The sequence below is a fragment of the Sturnira hondurensis genome, unplaced genomic scaffold (assembly GCF_014824575.4).
Source record: "Sturnira hondurensis isolate 20B ecotype Veracruz unplaced genomic scaffold, ASM1482457v3 Scaffold0006496, whole genome shotgun sequence".
NCBI lineage: Eukaryota > Metazoa > Chordata > Mammalia > Chiroptera > Phyllostomidae > Sturnira > Sturnira hondurensis.
In genome coordinates, this window is record NW_028079127.1 from 21,903,708 (window position 1) to 21,927,611 (window position 23,904).

Sequence of the window (23,904 nt, forward strand, 5' to 3'; positions counted from 1 at the left end):
CAGTTTCCCCCAAAGAAATGGGAGCACCAGCTCTGGCCATAGTAGATGGTGAGTATTTATCAGGTTTGGACAGGGTTTGGGTGACCAGGAAGGCTGTGGGAGTTGGGGCAGGAATGGGGGTAACACGTTGGTGACCTGCTTTTTTGGGCGCTCCGGCCTGGGCCTGACTTCCAGCTACCAGCCCCTCTGTCTGTTTGCCCTGGGGACCACTCTGTCTGCACACCAGCAAAAGCCCCAGGGAATTAGGTTCCGTGGGGGCAGCCTCCACCAATGACAAACGGGAGCTGGTGGGTAAGTGCCCTGGCCCCTACCCTTTGGGTTCCTCATTGTCCCCCAGAGCTCCACATAGGATTCTAGTTGCCCACAGTGGGAACTTGCTGGCGAATGTGCTCATTATTGGCTTCTGTCTCTTCCCAGTTTTACGTCTGCACCCCTGTTATAGACTGACTTGTGTACCCCTAAACTGGTAACCCCAGTACCTCAGAATGTGACCTTATCGAGATATAAGATAGTTGAAGATGTAATTAGTTAAGATGAAGTCAGTAGGACGGCCTCTAATCCAATATGACCATGTTGTCATAAAAGGGGGAAATTCGGACATGTACACATGGACACAGAAGAACACTAAGTAAAGACAGAGGTAGAAATCAGAGTGATGTACCCATAAGCCAAGGGCTGTCACAGATGGCCAGCTAACCACCAAAGCCAGTCCCACTGGGAACCAGTCTTGCTGACACCTTGACTGTGGACTTCTGGTCTCCAGAACTGTGAGAAAACAAATTTTTGTTGTTTGAGCCACCCACTCACTGGAGCTGTCAGGGCAGCCCTGGCTAGCAGAGGAGTACATCCCCCATACTGGTGTTTTCTAGACTTGCCAAATAAAGTATTCACACTTGAATTTTTGTATCAGGGTCAGGAGCCCAGCCTAAGGCACAGGGAACAGGAAAGGAAGCCAGTCCCATAGAACAAGAGGATGACAACAGCAATTACATTAAAAAGACCTCAAGAACTTGAGGGAGCAGGGATAGACCCAAAGCCCTGGTCCACCCTCTGAGTCAGGATGAACCTCTGTATCATCAAATAGTGGACATCAGGGTGAGTAATCACTCTAGTTGTTGAGGCAATTGCCCATTTTAATCCCTCTTTGCCAACCCCTACCTCACTAGTGGCTCCCACGTCCTCTCTCCAGCAAGCTTAGGGCTTAGAAGTTTGCATGTTTGCATAGCAGGAGTTTCTGCAAGCTTCCCTCAAAGAAATCAGCCTCCTGCTGCCAAAGACAGGTGGCTGACATCCTAGTCCCAAACATGGTCCCCTGAGAATTTTACTGTTTAATAAGGTAGAGACCACTGGCAAATAGAAAGAAAAAAATCTTACAGTTGAGTCATTGGAAAATGAACTAACAACTTGATTTTTGTAAAAAAATTTAATGTTAATTCTGGGAGAAGTATATGTTCATCAAGAGGAAAATAATTAAGTCCACAGGTGCTCATCTCTCTGACTTGGCCAAGGTCCCAGCTCAGACTGCTCCCCACCTCCTCAGTCTGAGTCCTTTCTCCTCACACAGTCCCATGGCTCCATGAATTGGCATGTGTGACCTGCCTGCCCTGGTTGGGTATTGAGGGCTGATGACCTGAGAAAGAGCAAGGCCAGGAGTTGGGCCTGGAGGTGTGAAGTCTCCATAATGCAGGCCTCAGTTTCCCCCTCCTCAAATGGGCATGCACCGGAGGGGACCGGGCAATAAGAAGCTCTCTGTTCACCTGCACTGGTGCAGCAGAGCCTCTGGGCCTTTCTCTGAGATCCTGTTGTCTCAGTCCCTGGAGAGTGAAGCTGGAGAGGTCCCTGAAGGTGGAGTGTTGGCGGGAGGGCAAGGTGCAGGGGCAATGATGGCAGTGGGAGCAAAGGTAGGTTTGGGGCTGACAGGGCAGTGTGGGTACTGGAGACTGGGAAGGATTCCTGGTGGTTTGGGTGTATCTCAAAATTCTGCCATTTTTTTCTTATCTCACCATCAGAAGGAAATCAGACAAGAGAATGTGAGTTTATTCTAAAAGAAGTCATCTTTCACCCTTTGTTTCCTTCCAATTAAGTCCTCTCTCCTTTGTTGATTATTTTCACAGACTCTGAAGGGCCAGTCTGCACTGGACAGCACAGAGCTAATGAAGCCAGCAGGCACTCGCTGAGTGATGTCCCTGCAGGGTCCGTGGAACAGCTGCTCAGCCTTTGCCCCCACTCGTCTTGGATTGGAAATTCTGCATTAATCAGTTGTATCACTGTCAGTAGGGTTTTTAACCATTCTGAGCCTTAACTTTCCCATCTATAAAATGGGAACAACAGCAGTCCAGACCCATGTATCCAGTACCTATTGGACATTACTCCATGGGATTGTACAGGAACCTCAGATTCAATCTGTCCAAAACTGAACTCAACACTTTTCTCCCCTAACTTGCTTTCTTTTGGCATTCTCCACCTCTATGAATGGCCCATCATCAGCCAGGTTCCACACCTGGATGCCTTAGGCAGAAGGCTTTAAAACTATCTCATGTCACTTCCTCCAGGAAGCCTTCTTTGATCACTTTTCATCTCCCAGTGAATTGGATAACTCTCCAACAGGCTTCCATGCCGTCATGTGTGCATCTGTTTGACATACTAGACGTTACATTTCAAAAAATATGTTTATTGATTTTAAAGAGGGAGGAAGGGGGAAAGAAAGAGAGAGATGTGAGAGACCTATCAATTGCTTGTCTCCCATATGTACCCCAACTGGGGAATGAACCTGCAAGCTTTTGGAGTATGGAACGATGCTCCAACCAATTGAGCCACACCAGTAAGGGCTAGATGTGTTACATTTTAACTATCTGTTGGTGTCTCTCTTACTAAATTGTAAGAGGCCCTTGAGAGCAGCCACAATATCTTCACCGTCTCAGACCCCCCAGGGCCTAGCACAGGACCTACTTTGTTTGGCTTGGGAGAGCCTAGACTATATTTTTTTGCATAACAAGTTAAAAAGATTTATTTTAAAAATAATGTTTAAGAAAACTATTTTATAGTTCCACCAATATAACAACACAAAATGAGCAGTCAAATAAATTATTGTAATTATGTTTTTGCCACTTTTTACCCTCAAATGTCTCCCAATTTTGACAATAACTTATATTATCACCTTGGTCTTAGCTTAAAAAGCTTTTCTTTTTGTTGTTTTTCTTTAACCCACCCATAATCAATTGATTTCTCTTTTTATGCTCTCCCTGTGTATCTTGAACTTTTCTTTTTTTCCATGTTCAGCTTTATTTTTTCTCTCTTTTGCATTGTTATTCACATAGAGTTGTCTCTATTTCCCCCACCATAAACTTTTATGATCTCCATCACCCACGCTCCCTCAAACCCCAAGTGCAACTCAAACAGTGTGTTTGCTTCAAGTGGAACCCCCTAGTTACACCCCTCAACCAGACTGCAGTTCTGGAATCTCCCAACATAGAAGTCCAGTACAGCCGTCCAGGCTCTAGTATACAGGAGGAGCTCAGTAAAGACACCTAGAATAATTAGTGGATTCAAGGGTTATCCTACTGCTCTTTCTTTCCCTCCTGTATCACATCCAACTGATTCCCAAGGCCTCTGGCCTCTTCCTTCTGAGCATCTGTTGCTCTTGTGTCAGCCCTCTTCTCCGTGAGGCCTGCCTGTGCTGGTCCAGCCCCAACGCATTAGTTCAAGAGCCAGTTGCTCCACAGTCCCGCTTCCCGGTGGCCATGGAAAATGTTCATGGCCTTCTCAAAGGGCAGTGTTCCAGGCAGGGCACACCTCCTGCTTGTAATCTCTTGCTCTCCTCCTCTAACCAAGCTCAGCTCAAGAATACGTTGCTCCTAAGATCCCTGCCTACCTGTCCCCTCTGCCCCAGGCACTCTCTTTTGTGCCCACCCACACAGAACCCATTACACATACTCATGCAGTAACCATGATTCTGGGTCTTAGTACCAAGGTCTCAGTATCTAATAGCACCATGGGTCTTCAATATAGTTTGCTCCCTTTCTTCATCTCTCCTCTCTTGACCTATAGTCCTGTTCAGCACAGAATCTGCTGTGTGATTTTAGCGAGTCACTTAAGCTCTGTCCTCATGCTCATGAATCACGCAAGAGGGGACTGTGTGGCCCTTCTGGGGTTAACACGTCATAGGCTTATTAAGGCCTTTTTATCCACCTTACTGCTGCCATCTGTGTGCAGGAGTGGTGTGGAAAGCCGTGTGTACCTGTCACTTTCCGGCTATCTACTGATGCCAAGATGCTACATAGCATATCTAAACCATATTTCCCTGCCCTTTGCTTGGTAGGTATGCCTCCCCTCACCCAGAGGGAATAGAGGGACCGCATCTCAACATAATGAGGACCATATATGACAAATCTACAACTAACATATATTCAACTGGGAAAAACTGAAAGTGTTTCTCTTAAGATCAGGAACATGACAGGGATGTCCCTTTTCACCACTCTTATTCAACATAGTATTGGAAGTCTGAGCTACAGCAATCAAATAAAAAAAAAGAAACAAAAGCCACCCAAATTGGAAAGGAAGAAGTAAAGCTTTCATTTGCAGATGACATGATACTGTATGTAGGAAACCCTAAAGATTCCACCAAAAGCCTATTGGAACTGATAAATGGACTCAGTAAAGTGTCAATATACAAAATAAATACCCAGAAATCAGTTGCATTTTTATACATCAATAATGAACCACCAGAAAGGGAAACTAAGAAAACAATTCTATTTATAATTGCATCAAAAAATATCTAGGAGTAAATTTAACTAGGGATGTTAATGACCTATACTCAGAAAATTATAAGACAGTGAAGAAAGAAACTGAAGAAGTTACAAACAAATGGAAGAAGTTACAAACACACTATGCTCATGAATAAGAATTAACATCATTAAAACGTCCATACTACCTAAAGCAGTGGACAGATTCAGTATAATTCCTATCAAGATACCAGTGGCATATTTCACAGAACTAGAACAAATATTCCAAAAATTTATACGGAACCACAAAAGATCCTGAATAACAACAGCGATCTTAGAAAGAAAAACAAAGTTGGAAGAATCATGCGATCTAGTATCAAACTATATTATAAGACCACTGTAATCAAAACAGCATGGTACTGTAGTAAAAACAGACATATAGATCAATGGAACATAATAGAAAAGGTGTGGGTCAGTTAAATACTAACAGACCCACACCTTTGTGGTCAGTTAGTATTTAACAAAGTAGACAAGAACATGCAAAGGGGTAAAGACAGTCTATTCAATAAATGGTGTTGGGTAAATTGGACAGATGTGCCAAAAACTAAAATGAAACTAGATCACCTTCTCATACCGCACACAAGAATAAACTCAAAATACATTGAAGACTTAACTGTTCCACTTGAAACCATTTGCTTCAATTTAGTGACAAATCTTTTCTGATCCTTTGAGTTACTCTTCCTAGTTCCTGCATCTCCTCTCTTCTCTCACCTGCCAAGTCCGCCCACAGGTGTCCCCCTCCCCACAGCGCAGACCCCGGGTGGCAGACAAGTACAGGCGGCAGCAGTGAGCGCTTTTGGCAGGGCTGGGCCGCCCCACTATCCTGGAGCCACCCCTCCCCCACCTGCTCCCACCACCGATCCAGCCTCTCAGAGGAAGTGCTTCTGCCTCAGCTTCCGAGGACACCCGTGGATTTTCCTCTTTAGCAGAGAGAAATTATAGGTATTATTTTTCTAGCTACACACAAGCAATTCCACATTTTACCCCATTGTCCCCTCAATTACACATCCCTGGGCCCTGTTCATGCTGTCCGACACACAGACACAGACCCTGAGCGAGCCCAGGATGCCTGCCTGCCCTCCCTCCCCTCCAGCTGTGTAGAGTGGGTCACACAGCTCCCACCTCAGAGCCTTCACTCCTCCGTTGTCTTGGCTAGTCGCCATCCTCTTCTCCACTCTTCCTGTGCCCTGTGGGTGTCAGCTGAGACGTCCGTCACTCCTGGACTCTTTCTCTCCAGTGTGCCCCTGTTTTCCATCATCTTCCCCTTCACTCTCTAGAATTATCATTCTCTCAAAATATGTGTATAGACATAAACTGGATAATAGTATAAATATTTTTCTGAGACCTGGCTTTTCCCTTTAACATTTTTATTTAAAAAATTTTAAAATATGTTTATTAATTTTAGAGAGAAAGGAAGGGTGAGGGAAACATTGATATGAGAGAGAAGCATTGATTGCTTGCCTCCCATACTCACCCTGACTGGGGATCAAGCCTGCAACCCAGGCATGTGCCCTGACTGGAATCAAACCCCCAACATTTTTTATGCCGGGGATGACACTCTAACTGACTGAGCCACACTGGCAAGGGCAGATTTAACATTTTCTTTTTTTAATTTAATTTTATCTATCTTTAGAGGGGAAGGGAAGAAGAGAGGGAGAGAAATATCAATGTGTGGTTGCCTCTCATGCATCCCCCACTGGGAACTGGCCTCCAACCCAGGCATGTGCCCTGACTGGGAATCTAACTGTGATGGTTTGGTTCACAGGCCCGTGCTCAACCCACTGAGATACACTAGCCAGGGCTCATTTTCTTTACTACTCTTCTAAGAACTACCTAACATTTCATGGTTAGGATGTACATGACACATTGAGTGACTCCCCTGTTGATGGACAATTAGGTTATTTCCACTTTCATTATTACAGAGCATGCTGCGAAGAACATTCTTGTGCACGCATGTTTGTACAGATAGGGAAAAAGCTTTTAGAATCTAAATTTGAAGGTAGAATTGTTGGGTCAGGTGGTATATACACACTTTAAACTTTGCAAAGTAATTCCAAAAAGTTCTGCAAAATGCAAACATCTGTTTACTCTTCCACCTCCTGTGAAATGACTGTTACTACTCATTCAACCCTGGCACATTCTTTCTGGAGAGCTCTTTGCCAGGCAGTCTCCCCAAAACAGGGGTTTCTGAGCCTTTCCCTCCCTCTCCCAGTAGTTGGGCGCTCAGGCCTTCTGGGGTCTGGAATTTCTTTGGGAGCAGGGCCACCTCTGTGATGGAGATTATAAGGGGAACCCAAGGACTTTAATACTTAATGGAAACCCCCTTTGTTTTGCCGATTGGCCTGCTGGGGTTCTGGTTTGCATTTTGGTTTTGTTTAGACCTTCTGTGGCTTTGGAAGTGGCAGGTGTCCAGAGAAGGTTCATGTGAAATCAGCTGGTGGGTGAAAGGATGTGGAGGATCCTAGTGTGTCAGTAATAATGGCTTCAGCCCAAACTAGTTGCTTTGTGGTCTTAAGTTTCTCCACATTCACATATACATTCTTTCACAAAAAATTACCAAGTACTTTCCATATGACAGGTACTGTGCTAGGCCTTGGGATGTTGGAGTCATTAGACAAACATAGGTTGGGGTGGGGGAAAATAAAAGGGAGGTTCCTAGCAAAGACCCCAAAGTAGGTGTAGAGTGTGGGGAGAGAGATGAGGCTTGAGAGGAGGCAGATGCTGGACCCCCTGGGTTTTGAAACGTACCCCAAGAGCTATGAGAAATCACCAAAGAATTTTAAGACAGAGTAGTCACTAGGTTTGATTTTTAATATTAAAGGATCCCTCCATTTGCACTGAGACATGAGGACCAAAGTGACTGCAGGCTTGGAGAAAGGATCCTGATGTCAGCCTTGGGCAACAGGCTGACTGGGTTTCCACTCTGGATAACTTGAATTCCTCCCTTGCTCCTGGCATGGGGCTGGGATTAAACGGCGACAATGGTCTTGAAATTGGGCAAGTGTTAGAGGAAGGGCAGGCAGCCAGGCTCAGCTCCTAGTGACCCTCCCTCACCACCAATGCTGGGCGCAAGAGCTGCATCCCCCATGCGTCCTTGCAGAGGGGAGAAACAAGACTGAAATGACTAGACAGGCAGGATAGTGAACCTGACTCGTCAGGGCTTCCTTTCACACCCACTCCTCCTCACTGCCACTCCCACACTGCCTGCCCAAGGACCAAGAAAGGTGGTTGAGGCTTTCCAAAGATGCTAGGCTAATGTTCTCAAAATGCAGTTGTTTAAGCCATCTGCTGCCACGAACTGAGCAGGTTCCCTTGTCTATCACCTCCTATAACACTCAAAACTGCCCTCCTGGAGGGCAATCCGCTCCCTCCCCAGTCACAGGAGGAAGCTGCCTCTCTGAGAGGCTGAGTGGCCCCGTATTCCACAACCGTAAGGTGGGGCGAGGCCTCGTTGAAGTCTCTCATCCTTCTCTAGTCTCTCAGAGGCTTGGCATTAAAACACCCCAGATGTTTGATCTCAGAATAACCTGTGGGAGTTTCAGGCCCCTTACTTTGTCCTTACCTGGGCCACTACACTTACCGTCCTGTCGGTCAGCCCATTAAGCCCTTCAGAATGCAGGAGAAGCTGGGGACCCTGTCACCCAGCAGTACTTGGGGTCTCTGGTCACCTCACTGGAGCCTGTGCTGCTAGAAAGCCAGCCTCTGCTCTGACTCAGCTCCCCCTCCCCCACCACTCTGGAGCACGATCTGACACACAGCAGGCAGAGAGGTGGGGGCACAGTAAGTGTCTGTGGGGCTGTGGAGAGACCCCTGGTAGAGCCCCCGGTGACCTGGTTTATTTCAGAGTGGCCCAGGAAAACAGTGAGTCTCCTGCTCCTGAGTCGGCCAGGCTGCCCTAGATTCTAAGAACGCAAAAATGAGGCACAACCTTGCTTACCCGGAAGACAAGGGGATTTAGTGGTTCAAGGCTGGACTTTGTGTTCAAATCCTGGCCACAGACTAACTCTGTGAGCTTGGACAAGTTCTTCAGCTTCAGTTTCCCTATCGGTAAGTGGAGCTGTGTTAGCATTTGTCTCATAGGGTTATGATGAAGAAGAAATGAGCTAACATGTATGACATGCTTAAGTTGTGAAAATATAAACTGAGGCATGTGAAAATGTTGAAGCTAATATGTGAGGAAGAACTGATTCAAACAGGGCAGCACCCAGTCCAGTCTAGCAGATGGGAAGGAGCCGGAGGAGCTGTGCAGATGGCTCTTCAGGCGGACGGGAGTCGGAGCAAGGAAGCCACAGCAGGCAGGAAAGCAAGCTGGTTGTTGTGAGGTCACTTTCCTCCAGGACAGTGGTCCCCAACCTTTTTGGCTCCAGGGACTGGTTTCATGGAAGGCCATTTTCCCATGGCTAGGGTGTGGGGGATGGGGGTTATTTTGAGAAAATTCAGGTGCGTTACATTCATCTCTTGCTGTGTGGTCCCTCACAGGCCTGGATCAGTACCAGTCCACAGCCTGGAGGTCCACGGCTCTAGCAGGAGCCTACCAGGTAGATGAGCTAATTAGCACTGGTCAGGGACTCCTCATTGACTGATGTAAGATTCCATTTCTGGGAGAGCCCAAGCTGTAATTAAGTTTTGGTTTGGTGATGTGGGACTTGGAATGAGTGACTCCATTTGGGGCCTGTTGTCTTGTTTTTAACAACATAAACATTTGTTATTCTTATCCTGACCTCAAAAGACTTACCGTTTGGAAGAGGGACTGACCTACAATTACAACAGTGTAGTACACACTCCCCGAGCGGGGACCAGTATCCTGCAGAAGCTTGGACTACACCTTTTTGAAGCCATGGAGGCTCCAGGGATGTTCCCATTTTAAGCCTCTGACAGCTTCTGCTTCATAACTGGAAAAAGGTTGCTTTTTGATTTGGGCACAATACTTAAAAGTTAAAGCCACCAATTTCACCTATGAGTTAAATCTCCCTGTTTGTAGCTGTAAATGGCTGTCCTCACTGGGAGCAGAGTTTCTTTGGAGAAGGCCATCCTGGTGGGAGGGAGGGCAGGTGAGAACCAGAAGGAGGGAGGGAAGAATAGTTTATCGCCATCTCTGGGCCCAGAGAGGGCTGAGGGCAGGGGTGGGGCTGAATTTTTGTGGAGGGTCTTGGTCACAGGAGGTGAGAACCAGAAGTTGGCCAGCCTTAAACGCAGGCCAACAGACCAGACCCAGAGAGCATCCTTTCACCTGGCAGGGGATACCCAGAGCGGGGCTACGTCTATCCAAATGCAGCTTTCCTGTTATGCATCATAATTCCCTCTTGCCATTCCCAAACCTTTCTAGAAAAGTTTGTTTCTGGTCCTACACATGCATTGTAGGGTCACAGAGGATCCCTTGCCTCTGACTGGTGGCAGTTGAGCAAGCAAAGAAGGAGCAGTGAAGAGAAAAGGGACGACAGGACACAGAGAGATGGCCGCAGTTGCAGGGACAGCAGTAAGAGCTGAGCTGGATGTGTGGGACCTGAAGACAAAGAGGTCCTTAGAAAGACTCCAGGGAGAGAAACTGGACAAATGGCTGGTCTTCCCACGGTCTCAGCCCAAGGTTCCTCAAGCTTAAAAGGGAAGGATGACTCTTAAGGCTGGAGAACCGTGAAATCAGGGTTAACTTAGGTGTGGAGTAAGAAAGGCCAGGGCTCAGGGAGAATCGCACAGGGGAAGTAGTTTTTAAGCAGAGTTTTGAAGTATGAATAGGAGTTTGACAGTGAACCAAATGAAGGGAATTATTTAAACTGCTCTCTTGAGTTTCTACCCACCAGACGCCAGCTGGGAAATCCACACAGGCCTTAAAAAAACCCAAATTCCAGCAGGTTTCGGCCCTCATCCACTTGGAGCAGAAGAATGGAGCAGTCCTGGCCTTTTGGAGTCATCTGTGGAGAGGAACATGGCTGCCTCCCTTGGGCTCTGCTGGGGTTTATGAGCCTGGCGATGAATACCATTCCCAACCCCATTTCAGGCACTTCTGATTCAGTAGAGTGCTTATAGACTGCTTTTGTCAAAACGCGTGAACTCTCCTGGGAGCAAGGAGATTTATTCAGTCTTCATCTTTGCCGAGTTGGATCTTATTTGCCGTTACCTGCAAAAATATATTTCTTGGGCCCAGTTCCCAGAGGAGTGATGTTAGGTCATTACTGCGTGAATTGTTAGGCTGTAAAGGAGCCATTCCTCACTCACCCACAACTCAGAGGTGGTGCTGGGCACCTGGGTCATTGCAGGCACTCCTGTTAGGACCATCTGCTATGGTGGCCGCTGATGGTGGCTCCGCATGTGCTGAAAGCAGACCCTTGGGAATTGCGGGTGCATGTTAACCACTTCTCTCCTGCCTCTGTTTTAGCAGATATGACACGACAGGAGAACCAGCACGCTGAGCAAAAGAACTGAGTGAGGTGGACATTCTGAGTTTATCAGCACTTAAGAGTGTCTCTGCCTTGTTCTGCCTTGTGGGAGAAATAGGACAGTGTGTTTTTCTGTAGTCTCCCTTCTTGTGAAGTGTGCACTGGGGGCTCAGACCACCAGGACCCAGGGAAGCAGGCAAGGCTGGCACGGGCCTCAAAGCAGCTCAGTAACTTGCGCTACTTCTTCAGGAGGCATCGTCTTCTTCCTCCCCAGGCAGTCCCAGTCCTTCCCTATTGAAACCCCTTTGCACCTCCTATCCTGCATCAGAGTTCTCCTGAACAAGGTCCCCTTGCCTCAAGACCCAACTGCAGACACTAGAGACAGAGGGGAGAAACAATGACTAAGCAACTAATTCTGGGGGTGCTAATGACTGAAAGAGCCTAACTATACCCCCTTACCCTCCAAGGATGCTTTCTTCTTCGGGATTAGCATAGGTCTTTGTTGTTAAACCAGTGGTTCTCAGTCAGAGCAATTTTTGTCCTCCCTTTCCTCCTCCAGCACATTTAACATGGTCTGGAGATATACTCTTGGTTGCCACAGCTGGGGAGAGGGAGATTATTGGCAACTAGAGGGTAGAGGCCAGGGATGCTACCAAACACCCTACAATGCACAGGACAAAGAACCTACAACAAAGGATCATACGATCTCACAAGCCAACAGTGCAGTGCCAGGCTGAGAAACCCTGAATTAGAAAGGGTTAGATTCTACTCAGGCTGAAAAAAGCCACTTTCAGTTCCTTCAAGGAGGGATGAGCCTAGAAGAAACTGGAAAGCAGGGTGGGGGAAGGGGCCCTTTGCCTCCACCATCCCACCCACAATTTGCAGGATGGTCAGGGACTTTTTATGGAGCAGTGCTGCCTAGCAGAACTTACTGTGATAATGGGAAAGTCCATACCTGTGCTGTCTAATACGATACCTACCAGCCACATGTGGCTATTGAGCAAGACTGAGGGTTAACTTTTAATTTTATCTGCAATTAATTTACAGTTAAAATTAAACAGTTCCAGGTGACTAGTGGGTATTCTATTGGAAAGTGCATTTCTCAACTCCTCAAAACGGTCCCCTCCCCACCCTTTCTGGGCTGTCACATCTGCTGGGGGGACCACTCTTCACAACAGGTGCTAATGGCAGACAGGAAAAAGTTTATCCTCTTTCCCAGATTTTCACCTGAGTGAGGGGCTCACACGGAGGGCTGAGGGAGAGAGTGGGACAGTGCCAGGGTTACTGCCTGGGTGGGGGGCAAAGACCCTGCGGGCTGTGTGCAGAGGTGCCTGCCACGCAGCCGCATTGGAGCCAGGCAGCCCGGCCCATGGCGGCTCCAAGGCCGGCGGCTCTGTCTGCAGAACTTGGAGCCCACTCTGTCCCCGAGAGCTCTCAGGCACTCACTAATGGAGTGCCTGAGTCCACTCTCTGGACTCACTAACGGAGTCCAGAGCTTTCACTCCTGAGCCAGGCACACAAGGGGGTGGAAGGTAGCAACAGGCCAGTGGGACAAGACAAGGACAACCTCTGGCGAGATGCAGAGCATTAAGGGCCTAAAGTGCGGTTTGGAGGGAAGACCCCCCAAAACTGGCACCCTGTAGGGAGGCTGGACCTGGTTCTACCACTTTTATCACTTTAGCACTGGGAGGTGACCTCCCGGCCCCACTAGACAAACAGATGACAGTGTGAGTCCTCTCAGGCTCCGTTCACAACACAGCTGTTTAGTCAGTTTAGGTAATGTAGAAGCCACTTTATTCTCACCATAATATACAAGCTTTGTACTAATAAAATATTAGTGTGGATAGCAGGGCGAGGGTTAAACCCCTGGGCAGGACTCTGATTCTGACAGGAAGGTTGGGCAGTCAGCTCAGGCTGTTGCCATCACTGCTCATAGTCATGATTTTAACACGCCAGGTAAAATTTGGCGAAAATCTGCAGATTTCTGTGTAGCCAACTTCCTTGATGCCTTCATGCCTTTGCTCAAATATCACCAAAGCTTTATTCCCTGTTCCAGTTCCCCCCAGAGTTTCCCACACTTTAAGTCCCTCTAAAATTTACTTATGTACTTGGTTGGTTTCAATTGCCTGCCTTGCCCCATGAGAACGGCAGCTTCAAGAAGGCAAGATTTGGGCCTGTTTCTTCCTTTTCAGCAGCCCACGTGTTACACAGTCACGTCTGTCCAGTGAATGACACACTTCAGGCACTGTGAGTGGCTGGTGCCTGTCACCTCACAGCGTTTGTCACAGCAGGAGGAGGGGCAGAGGAAGGGAGGCTCAGGGCTTCAGTGACCTGCCCAAAATCTCTGAAAGTGTGATCTCCGCACATGCGTGGCTGGGTGGGGGGCGGAACCCCTGTGCCGCCCAATCGTCCGGCTCCATCTGTGCCCTGCCCCCTGCAGAGACAGTACAGTCAAGACTAAATCATGGTGGCACCTTGGCCTAGCAGTCCACCACGCCCCCTGGAAAGGGTTTGAGCTCCCAGAGAGGGGCTGGGATCCTTTCTCTTACTTGACAGAGAGGCAAATGTGAAAGGCGTTGTGCTTAAAGCTCAGAGGCATGTGTCCAGTAGAGCTCAGTCTGAAAAAAGCCAAAGGAACAGGTCGTTTCTCTGCAGCAAAAATGGAAGTCAGTGGGAGAAGAAGATTCTGATGGTGGAACTTGGAACGACTCACAACCTTCCCCAGAAAGTCTCTTTCCATGAAGTCTCTTTTCATGAGCCTAACTACCTTCAAGCACTAATTCAGGGGATATTTCCAGAAAAGAGAATTCTGGAATGTTCCTTGGTAATCCAATTTGAGGTTACCTTCAGAAAATGTTTCAGATTTACTTCTATATCTCTGTAGAAAGGGAAGAGGGAAGGAGAGTCCAGGAGAAAGGGATGGGGAGGGGGAAGAGTGTGCTATCCACTGAGCTATTCCAAAGAGATGCCCATTTCTAGACGTTTTCGAAGTATAAGTAGTCTGATTACTCACTGCTGCGTGATGATGGGAACCAGGGACTTAACTAGTTAAGTCCTCGACACAACTGTTTCCTCACGCTCATGGACTCTGTGGGCCGAGAATCCGCTCAGGCTACAAAGGGAGATGGCTTATCTCTGTTCCGTGCTGTCTGGACCTCCTGGCCGGAATGTGCGCTGGTGCTGCTGACCCAGACATGTAGACGTGGACAGTCTGACTTCTAAGCTTCCCCACAGCACGGTGACTTTGGGGGCCGCTCAGACTTCTTATCTGGAGGCTCAGGGATCCAAACACAAGTAAGACAGTAAATGAGGCAGCAGCTGAATGGGCTTCTTTTTTTTTCCACACTGTACAATCCCCTTCAGTGCTCACAGCCTACAGATAAGGAGGCTGGGCAATGGTTCGAGGTCGCAGTTTACTCTGGCGTGGGTACACGACGAGAGGCCCACAGGGAAGGGCCCACCACATGAATGGACTTCCTGACGGAGGTGGAATCACTTGTGCCATTTCTGCCACATTGTTTTGATGATAAGCTAGTCACAAATCCATGCAGATTCAAGCTTAAGAGAGGAGGTGTAGACCTCATATCTCAAAGAATATGTAGCCACAGAAGGCAAGAATAAACAGCTCTGAATCAAGTCACCCAGAGGTTGGTTTTATATATATAACTTTATCAATTGTACTTGGTCTTTTCATAATGTGATCATTTTTTAATTTTTAAAAGTTGTGGTAGAATATATATATCATAAAGTTTACCATCTTAACCATCTTTAAGTGTACAGCTCAGTGACACAAAGCACATTCACACTGTTGTACAACCATCACCAACCATCCATCTCTAGAACTCTTTTCATCTTTTTTTTTNTGTGCGCTGGTGCTGCTGACCCAGCCATGTAGACGTGGACAGTCTGACTTCTAAGCTTCCCCACAGCACGGTGACTTTGGGGGCTGCTCAGACTTCTTATCTGGAGGCTCAGGGATCCAAACACAAGTAAGACAGTAAATGAGGCAGCAGCTGAATGGGCTTCTCTTTTTTTCCACACTGTACAATCCCCTTCAGTGCTCACAGCCTACAGATAAGGAGGCTGGGCAATGGTTCGAGGTCGCAGTTTACTCTGGCGTGGGTACACGATGAGAGGCCCACAGGGAAGGGCCCACCACATGAATGGACTTCCTGACAGAGGTGGAATCACTTGTGCCATTTCTGCCACATTGTTTTGATGACAAGCTAGTCACAAATCCATGCAGATTCAAGCTTAAGAGAGGAGGTGTAGACCTCATATCTCAAAGAATATGTAGCCACAGAAGACAAGAATAAACAGCTCTGAATCAAGTCACCCAGAGGTTGGTTTTATATATATATATAACTTTATTAATTGTACTTGGTCTTTTCATAATGTGATCATTTTTTAATTTTTAAAAGTTGTGGTAGAATATATATATCATAAAGTTTACCATCTTAACCATCTTTAAGTGTACAGCTCAGTGACACGAAGCACATTCACACTGTTGTACAACCATCACCAACCATCCATCTCTAGAACTCTTTTCATCTTTTTTTTTGAGAAAGATAGAAAGAAGGTGAAAGAGAGAACCATTGGTATATAGTGATTTATTGTTCCATCTATTTATCAATCCATTGGTTGGTTCTTGTATGCACCCTGACTGACTGGTGATCAAGCTCGTATCCTTGGCATACTGGGACAATGCTCTAACCAGCTGAGCTACCTGGCCATAGATTTTTTGTCTCATAAAACAGAAACTTGCCCTGGCTGGTGTGGCTCAGTAAATTGAGCGCCAACCTGTGAACCAAAGGGTTGCCAGTTCAATTTCCAGGCAGGGCACACGCCTGGGGTGTGGTCCAGGTCCCCAGTTGGGGGCTTTTGAGAGGCAACCACACATTGATGTTTCTCTCCTTCTCTTCCTCCCTTCCACTCTCTAAAAATAAATAAATAAATAAAATCTTTAAACAAGAACACAGAAACTCTGTACCTATTATATAAACTGACTTCCCACCCGCCCTTCCCCAGCCCTTGGTAAGCACTATGCTACTTCTCGCCTATGAATGTGGTCACTCAGGTACCTCATGTCAGTGGCATCATACAATGTTTGTCTTTTTGTGACTGGCTTATATCACTGACCATAATATCCTCAAAGCTCACTTACATTGTGTCATATGTCAGAATTTCCTTTCAACTTAACGCTGAATGATATTCCATCGTAAATCCATACACCACACATCGTTCGTCCATTTCTCCATCAGTGAATGCTTGGCCTGCGTCCACATTCTGGCCTCTGTAAACAATGCTCTGTGTGTAGATACCTCTCCAAGAAGCTGCTTTTAATTCTTTTAGGAGATGCCCACAAGTGGGTAGTGATTACTAGATCATACAGTAATTTTTTTTACATTTTTGAGAAAACTTCAGACTATTTTGCATACAACAGTATGCCGCCCAATTTTATATTGCCACCAACAGTGCACAAGAGTTACAATTTCTCCACATTCTTGCTGACAATTGTTATTTTCTGCTTTGTTGATAGCAGCATCCTAATGGATGTGAGTGATTAAATGTATTTTATTGGTATTTAACCCTGAGAAAACCTCTTGAGATACAAACATACTGCCAAAGCATAGTTTTATGCTTATTACCCCCAGTCTTACCAAAAAAAAAGAAAATGAAGAAGCAGAGAAGCTGGTCAGTGCTGGGGCCAGAATTCAAACCCAGGCCTGCTCATTGCCAGCCTCTTTCAGGGGAGCCCAGCTGGAGCTGAGAATCCCTCCCAATTCTCCAGTTCTATAAATTCCCCTTCCTCTGGCCCCCTGCCTGCTCTGTCCCTTCACCTGGGTACCTATCCTGCTCTCTGAAGTCATGGACCAGCGGATGTGGAACAGAGGTTCTGTCAAGACTCCGTGACACCCCCCTAAATTAACCAACCAGGGAAAGCAATGTGGTGTGCGATACAGAAGCACGGTGGCCAGGCCTGGAGGCCGAGTTCAAGCATGAGACTTTGGGCATTTGCCCAAGGGACTGAATGCTCTGGGTCCCTGTCTGCTTTGAGGGGGTGGAGGGTACAAAGGGATGGTGAGAACAAAGGGAAATAAAATGAGGCGCTGGAGAAAGACACAGCTTGAGCTGTTATGTTTGTATTGCATAGTTTTGCTGCTGTTTGGGGGTGTTTTCTTCATATTGTCTTCAGCACACCCCTCCATACTCCTGGCCAGGCTCCAGCTCCGTCCCCTCTGCTGCCATAGAGGGAGAGCTGACCAGTCCCTGTCGTTTCCTGCACAATGTACCAGGAGAACAGGAACTTTGAATGTGGGTGGCAGGCCTTTGACTGTGGCCCAGCAAATGCCAGGTTAGTTGCCTTGTACCGAGAGAGGACCCTCGTGGTTCCAAGTTCCAAATACTTCACCAAGAGCCAAGCTGGGATCACATCAGTCCCTCCCTGAGGACTGCCACAGGATGACTCGATTCTTAATTCTCCCCTGCCACCTCGTGGTGATCTTTCAAGATGCACTTTCGAAGTTGAGGTCCACTACCTGAGCAATGGCGAAGTTGTGGGCAGAGTGTTGTTGCTACATCCCCACACCCTCACCACCCATTTAATGGTTTGCATTGCTCCTCCAGCACCTTTCCCTCACTGCAAGTCCCCAGAAAATGCCCCACAGCTGTGAGGCTGCGTCTATACAAAAACACTTAGGGGTGTGATTTCTTCATGGGCTTTCTGTGCTCAGAGCCCAGGAGGAAGAGTGAAGAAGGAGGAAAGGGGCCAGGTGGGTCTGGAGAAGACAGAGACCTGGACCTTTTGGGGGCTGACAGGTCACCAGGACCTTTCTGTCCCCCCTGGGGGAGGCAACTGCCTGGTTTGGAGGCTCTCCTTTGTGCTGCAGAGTCTCTGCCCACCCTCCTAATGGGGTCCTGGGCTCTTTAAGTCCCAGAACAGACATTTGGGGCCTTAGATACCTGGTGGAGTGATGGGAACTCACCCCCATTAACAGAGACAGGCAGCACTCAGAGAAGGCCAGTCATGGAACGTCTCATCTGGTGCACTGTGGGATCTTGTCCAGAATGCTGTTAGCTAGTGAGCCTGGGGAGTTTGCGGGTGCCTGGACGGCAGTGTTTGGACCTGAGCCAGCAACTGTCTGCTGTATTTTAGAACCATTCTGTTGGAGAAGCAGGTGAAGAGAAAAAGAGATTATGGGGACCAGAAGACAGTGGTCCTTTGTAGTTCCAGGATCACTTGCACTTCAGGCTGGTCCTACTGCCTCACATGGGAAATGCCTACCCCTGAGCCACACTATTGGCTGGCCATCTCCTCTCAGGACTGGATGGTGTGGGAGTGTATGGGGGGAAGTCTGGTGAAGGGTCTAGGTGTCTGACATCTGACATGGCCCAAGGAACAGCTATTGGCCGAGGCTGCTCTGCCCACCTCAGCCTGCTCAGAGTCAGAAGCCCTTTCCAGGTGGTCTGGGGAGCACCTCACCATCAGAATGTCCTGTTAATAAAATTACCCATGCCGCCAGGGACACTGTTACCTAACAGTGTGATTACTTTTGGGAACTGCTGCTTAAGAACCACAGGAAGAAGGATGAAACAATGATTCAGTGGCCACTCATATACTTGCCACTCACATTCACCGGTTCTTGAATATTTTGTCTTACTTGGCTCCTTTCCATCTCTCTCATAGAGATGGTATGGATACAGGTGTGGATACGTAGAGCACACATTCACCTGTGCATGTGGAATGGTTTGACAGTTGACGACTTGTAACATCCCACCTGTGCCCTAGACCGAATGTTTGTGTTCCTCCCAACTGATACGATGAAACTCTAACTCCCAATGGCCCAGTGTGATAGTATCAGGAGGTGGGCTTTTGGGGGGTATTTTGGGCATGAGGGTGGAGTCCTCATGAACTCCATTAGTGCCCCTATAAAAGGGATCCAAGAAAGCTCTCTTACCTTCTTTCTGCTGTGTGAGGATATACTTAGGAGACCTAGAAAAGGGTCTTCATGAAAACCCAACAATCCTGGCACTCTGATAGCAAACTTTCAGTCTTCAGAACTGTGAAAAATAAATTGCTGTTGTTGATAAACTACCCAGTCAGTGGTGTTCTGTTCTAGCAGCCTTAGTGAAGACAGTCCCACCAAGCACTTCAGCAGACATCTCCTAAGGTACGGGTGTTCTGTATAATCGTGGCATCCTTGCGACACCTAAAAAATTAACACATTTTCCTAATTATTCCTCAAATGTCTTTGAAAGCTGACATTTTGGATTTAGGATCCAATCAAGGTCACATTTGCACATTATGGCTCTTTACCTCCTCTTAATTTCAAAGACTTCCCTAGCCTTTATTCTTTCATTTTATTTATTTGTTTTCGTCTTTTATGGCATTGACATTTTGGAAGTACCCAGTAAGTTGTTTTGCAAAAATTCTCTCACTTTGGTCTTGTTAGACTTTTTTCCCTATGAGTACAATTAGGGTGAATATGTTTGGTGAGAACACCATCTGGGGGTGTGGGGGTCTTTCTTAGTGTATCTCTTCAGAAGGCATGTGACACTAGATTATCCCACGAAGAATGATGCTGAGTGTGACCGTGTGGTTATGGTGGTGATATCCATTACCATCATCCATTGCCATCATCACTGTTTTTGAGCTTTCATGGTCCCAAATTTGGTCAGTGGAAGCCCTTCATCCCAGATCTGATATCCTTGTGACAGGACCCTGATTAGCCTTTGGTAGGTTTATTGTTTCTGGTACACGATGTCTTGGAATTGGCCAGGACAGACGTGGAATTGGCCATTTTCCCGAGGAGGCCACTCTGAGAGGAGAAGGGTATTTGCAAATCCAAGGTGGGGGCTCTAGGTGTGCCCATCACTGCCAGGCACCTGAGCCTCCACACATGTGTCCTGCTTCCTTGGACTGAGGTCTTTTTGCCCATCCAAGCCAGCTGCCGTGTCCCAAAATACTCTGAGTGTGGCTGAGCCCAGCACAGCTGCCGACCTGTCTACCTCCCTGCCCAAGCAGGAGCAGCCTTCTCTCCTTCAGGTTCCAGAGGTGTGACTCAGATGCTTGTCTGCTGTCTCTAAACTGTGGCTCCCCACACTCCCTTCTGAAAGTTCTTGCCTCCACTGTTGGTAAAGGGAGGAGTGCCCATCACTCAACATCATTTCCCAAAGAAGTCTCCTTCCCCTCCTCCCTGACCTGCTTTCCTTTAAACAACTTTTTCCATGCCTCCTTTGCAAGACCTTCATGGTGCTCCTAAACCACACTTTTGGCATGAGGTACCTTTTGCTTTGTGGCTGCAGCCAAGATGGAAACCAAAATGGTTGCATTTAAATATGCTTCCCACATTTTGAAGTTGTTTCTCCTACTTTCTCTGCATGCCCCACTCTTGGCATGGGCTGGAGTCTCCTCTTTTCCAGGCCTAGGAGGTGGGTCAGGTGCTTATTGCAGAGACATCAGTAAGGCATGAAATGCTCTCAGAGGCAAACAAATGGTGGCAGGTGGAGAGGGAACCTGAGCCAGGAGAGAAAGGTGTGGAGAAAGCTGTGTCCAGGGGGAAATCTTGGGAGCTGTGGGACCATTCACCCTGTTTTGGACCAGAAATTGCAGGGTGCTGGTGACCAGCCAGCACCCCAGGGCCATCTGAGCAACCTGCTTGCCTGTGCCCTGAGATCCTGCCTGCCTTTCATGCCCTGGAAGCCTCTGATTGGCTGGCCTGGTTTGGACATGTCCTTCTCTGACCCAGTCACCATGTCCATGGGGATGCAGAACTCTGACAGGCCAAGCCTGAGTCAATTGCCTTCCCTGGAGCCACATGGGCTGAGTGGAGAAAAGGGACAGAGGGGAAGGAGGAGGGTGGCTGGGCTACCCCAGGGGCTGATGGTGATATAAAGGGAAGTTTCACTTCCTGGTCTCTGTGAGACCAGCTTGGAATTCCCTCTGAGCTCAGGTAAGAGTGGGCATACTGTCACCAATACATAGGACTGGGCTTTCTATGTATTTTGCATCCTGTGGTAGATCCATGATGGTCTGTAATTTCTAAAGAGGAACTGATATTTTATTTATTTTTATTTTCACCCAAGGATATGTTTCACTGATTTTAGAGAGGAGGGGGAGAGAGAGAGAGACATTGGTTGCCTCCAGCACACACTCTGACCAGGGTTTGGACCCAAAAGCCAGGTATGTGCCCTGACTGGAATCTATCCACAACCTTTTGGTATAAGAGATGATGCTCCAATCAACTGAGCCACCCAGCTAGGGCAGATCTGACATTTTGAATGACTAGAAAGGAAATTCTTTTGTGCCATTCTTTTCAGGGTAGTCTATGGAGAGAGCAGTCTACTGAGCTGTTCTTGTTGGCAGCCAGTCTTGAGGCTATTTTTTTCCCCACATGCTCTTGGATACCAAGTTATCTGTGTTAAAAGACCAGAAAGTCCAAGACACAGGCATTGGCAGGTTTTCTTAACTATCTGTATGTCCAGCTTTACACAGAAGCTGACTTGTTTCTTCTTTATTTAACCTACAGTTTGGACTTCATTTATTTTCATCTTCCTGACACATGTTCCCTATTCTAGAACTGGAAGGAAGATCAGTTTCTTTCTGTTAGGGTTTCTAAGCTGCTGGGATGTCAGTCTCTGCTCCTCATGAGAACAGTCTCCCTGAGAGTAAAGGCAACTCAGAGAAAAGCAGAGTCAAGCGATGGAGAGAATCGAATTTTGTGCCAGACACCCTTTACATAGCTGGATCGAGTTATACCTGAAGCTTATGGATCTATCCAGGACTTTTCACCAACGTGAGTTGCAATACAAACCCAAAGATCCTGAAAATCCAGCCTATTTCTTACTTCTCTCCTTCTTAGTACAATCATGGAATTTGGTATTGGATAAGACCTTTAATATTTGTCCAGCAGATGCTGACTAACCTAGATCACTCTTTGTCAGGCCCTACATTGGACACCAGGATCCAGCAATGGCTCAGATATGGCTCCTGCCCACAGGAGCTCCCAATCTAGTTAGTAGCAGGTGTTCTACTCCATGATCCTACCCTGGTTCTATGCCCTCAGTTTTTAAAAATTGGATTTAGATCAGGTTTTTAGAGGTTTTATGTTTCCCCCAAAGATTCCTACAATCTGCTTTCAAATTGACTTCATTTTTGGCTTCTGGACAAGATGGAGGTGTAGATAGATAAAATTTGCCTTCTCACACAACCAAAAGGACAGCAACAAATTTAAAAACAAAAAAAACCCAGAACTGACAGAAAATCAAACTGTATGGAAGTCCAATAACCAAGGAGTTAAAGAAGAAACGTTCATCTGTACTGGAAGGAGGGGCAGAGGTGGGCAGCCAGGGTGGAGAGCACTTGAGGCAGGGCGGTGGCTGGAGGACCGGGTAGGTGAGGCAGTGGCTGGTGGACTGGGCAGTCCCACATTTGCGTGTGGATAAACTGAAAGGAACAACTGAGGAGTGAGATAGGCCACACAACCCTGGGTTCCAGCTCGAGGAAATAAAGCCTAAACTTCTAACTGTAAAAATCTACTTCTAACTGTAAAAATCTATGAGGGTTTTGGCAGTGGGAGAAACTCCCAGCCTCACAGGAAAACTCATTGGAGAGACCCATAGGATCCTAGAACATACACAAAACCACCCACCCAGGAATCAGCACCAAAAGGGCCCAATTTGCTTGTGGGTAGTGGAGGAAGTGAGTGAAAGACAGCCAAAAGCTGAGCAAGTGGCAATATTCCCTCTCAGACCACCCCCCAACACACAGAGCCACAACTGCAGCAAAGTGCGTTGTCCCCCCTGTTGAATACCTAAGGCTCCACCCCTTACTACCTAACAGGTGCACTGAGGCAGACAATATGGCTCCAAAATAGAACAAAGTGATGAAGAGATAGCCAACCTATCAGATGCAGAGTTCAAAACACTGGTAATCAGGATGCTCACAGAAATGGTTGAGTATGGTCACTAAATAGAGGAGGAAGTGAAGTCTATGCAAACTGAAATAAAAGAAAATATACAGGGAACCAACAGTGATGGGAAGAAAACCAGGCTTCAGATCAATGGCTTGGAGCAGAAGGAAGAAATAAACATTCAACTAGAACAGAATGAAGAAACAAGAATTCAAAAAAACCAGGAGAGGCTTAGGAACCCCCAGGAAAATTTTAAACATTCCAGTATCCGAATCATAGGGGTGCCAGAAGGAAAAGAGGAAGAGCAAGAAATTGAAAACTTATTTAAAAACATAATAAAGGAGAACTTCCCCAATCTGGCAAAGGAAATAGACTTCCAGGAAGTACAGGAAGCTCAGAGAGTCCCAAAGAAGTTGGACCCAAGGAAGCACACATCAAGACACATCATAATTACATTAGCCAAGATTAAAATGAAGGAGAAAATCTTAAAAGCAGCAAGAGAAAAGGAGACAGTTAACTACAAAGGAGTTCCCATAAGACTATCAATGGTTTTCTCAAAAGAGACCTTGTAGGCAAGAGGGACTGGAAAGAAATATTCCAAATCATGGAAGGCAAGGACCTACATCCAAGATGACTCTATCTAGGAAAGCTATTATTTAGGATGGAAGGGCAGATAAAGTGCTTCCCAGGTAAGGTCAAGTTAAAGGAATTCATTATCACCAAGCCTTATAATATGGAATGTTAAAGGAACTCATCTAAGAAAAAGAAGATGGTTAAAAATGTGAACAGTAGAATGACAACAAACTCACAACTATTAACAATTGAACCTGAAAAATA

At 46.9% G+C, this 23,904-nt stretch overlaps 2 non-coding genes across 2 annotated transcripts; both read right to left on the reverse strand.

The window, feature by feature from the left end:
* Positions 1-14,498: 14,498 nt before the first annotated feature.
* LOC118989689 (small nucleolar RNA SNORA42/SNORA80 family) lies at positions 14,499-14,637 on the reverse strand. The gene has a single exon (XR_005067063.1). It is a non-coding gene; the product is annotated as a small nucleolar RNA SNORA42/SNORA80 family (small nucleolar RNA).
* A 556-nt stretch (positions 14,638-15,193) lies between these two features.
* Positions 15,194-15,332, reverse strand: LOC118989688 (small nucleolar RNA SNORA42/SNORA80 family). The gene has a single exon (XR_005067062.1). It is a non-coding gene; the product is annotated as a small nucleolar RNA SNORA42/SNORA80 family (small nucleolar RNA).
* Between the last annotated feature and the right edge of the window lie 8,572 nt (positions 15,333-23,904).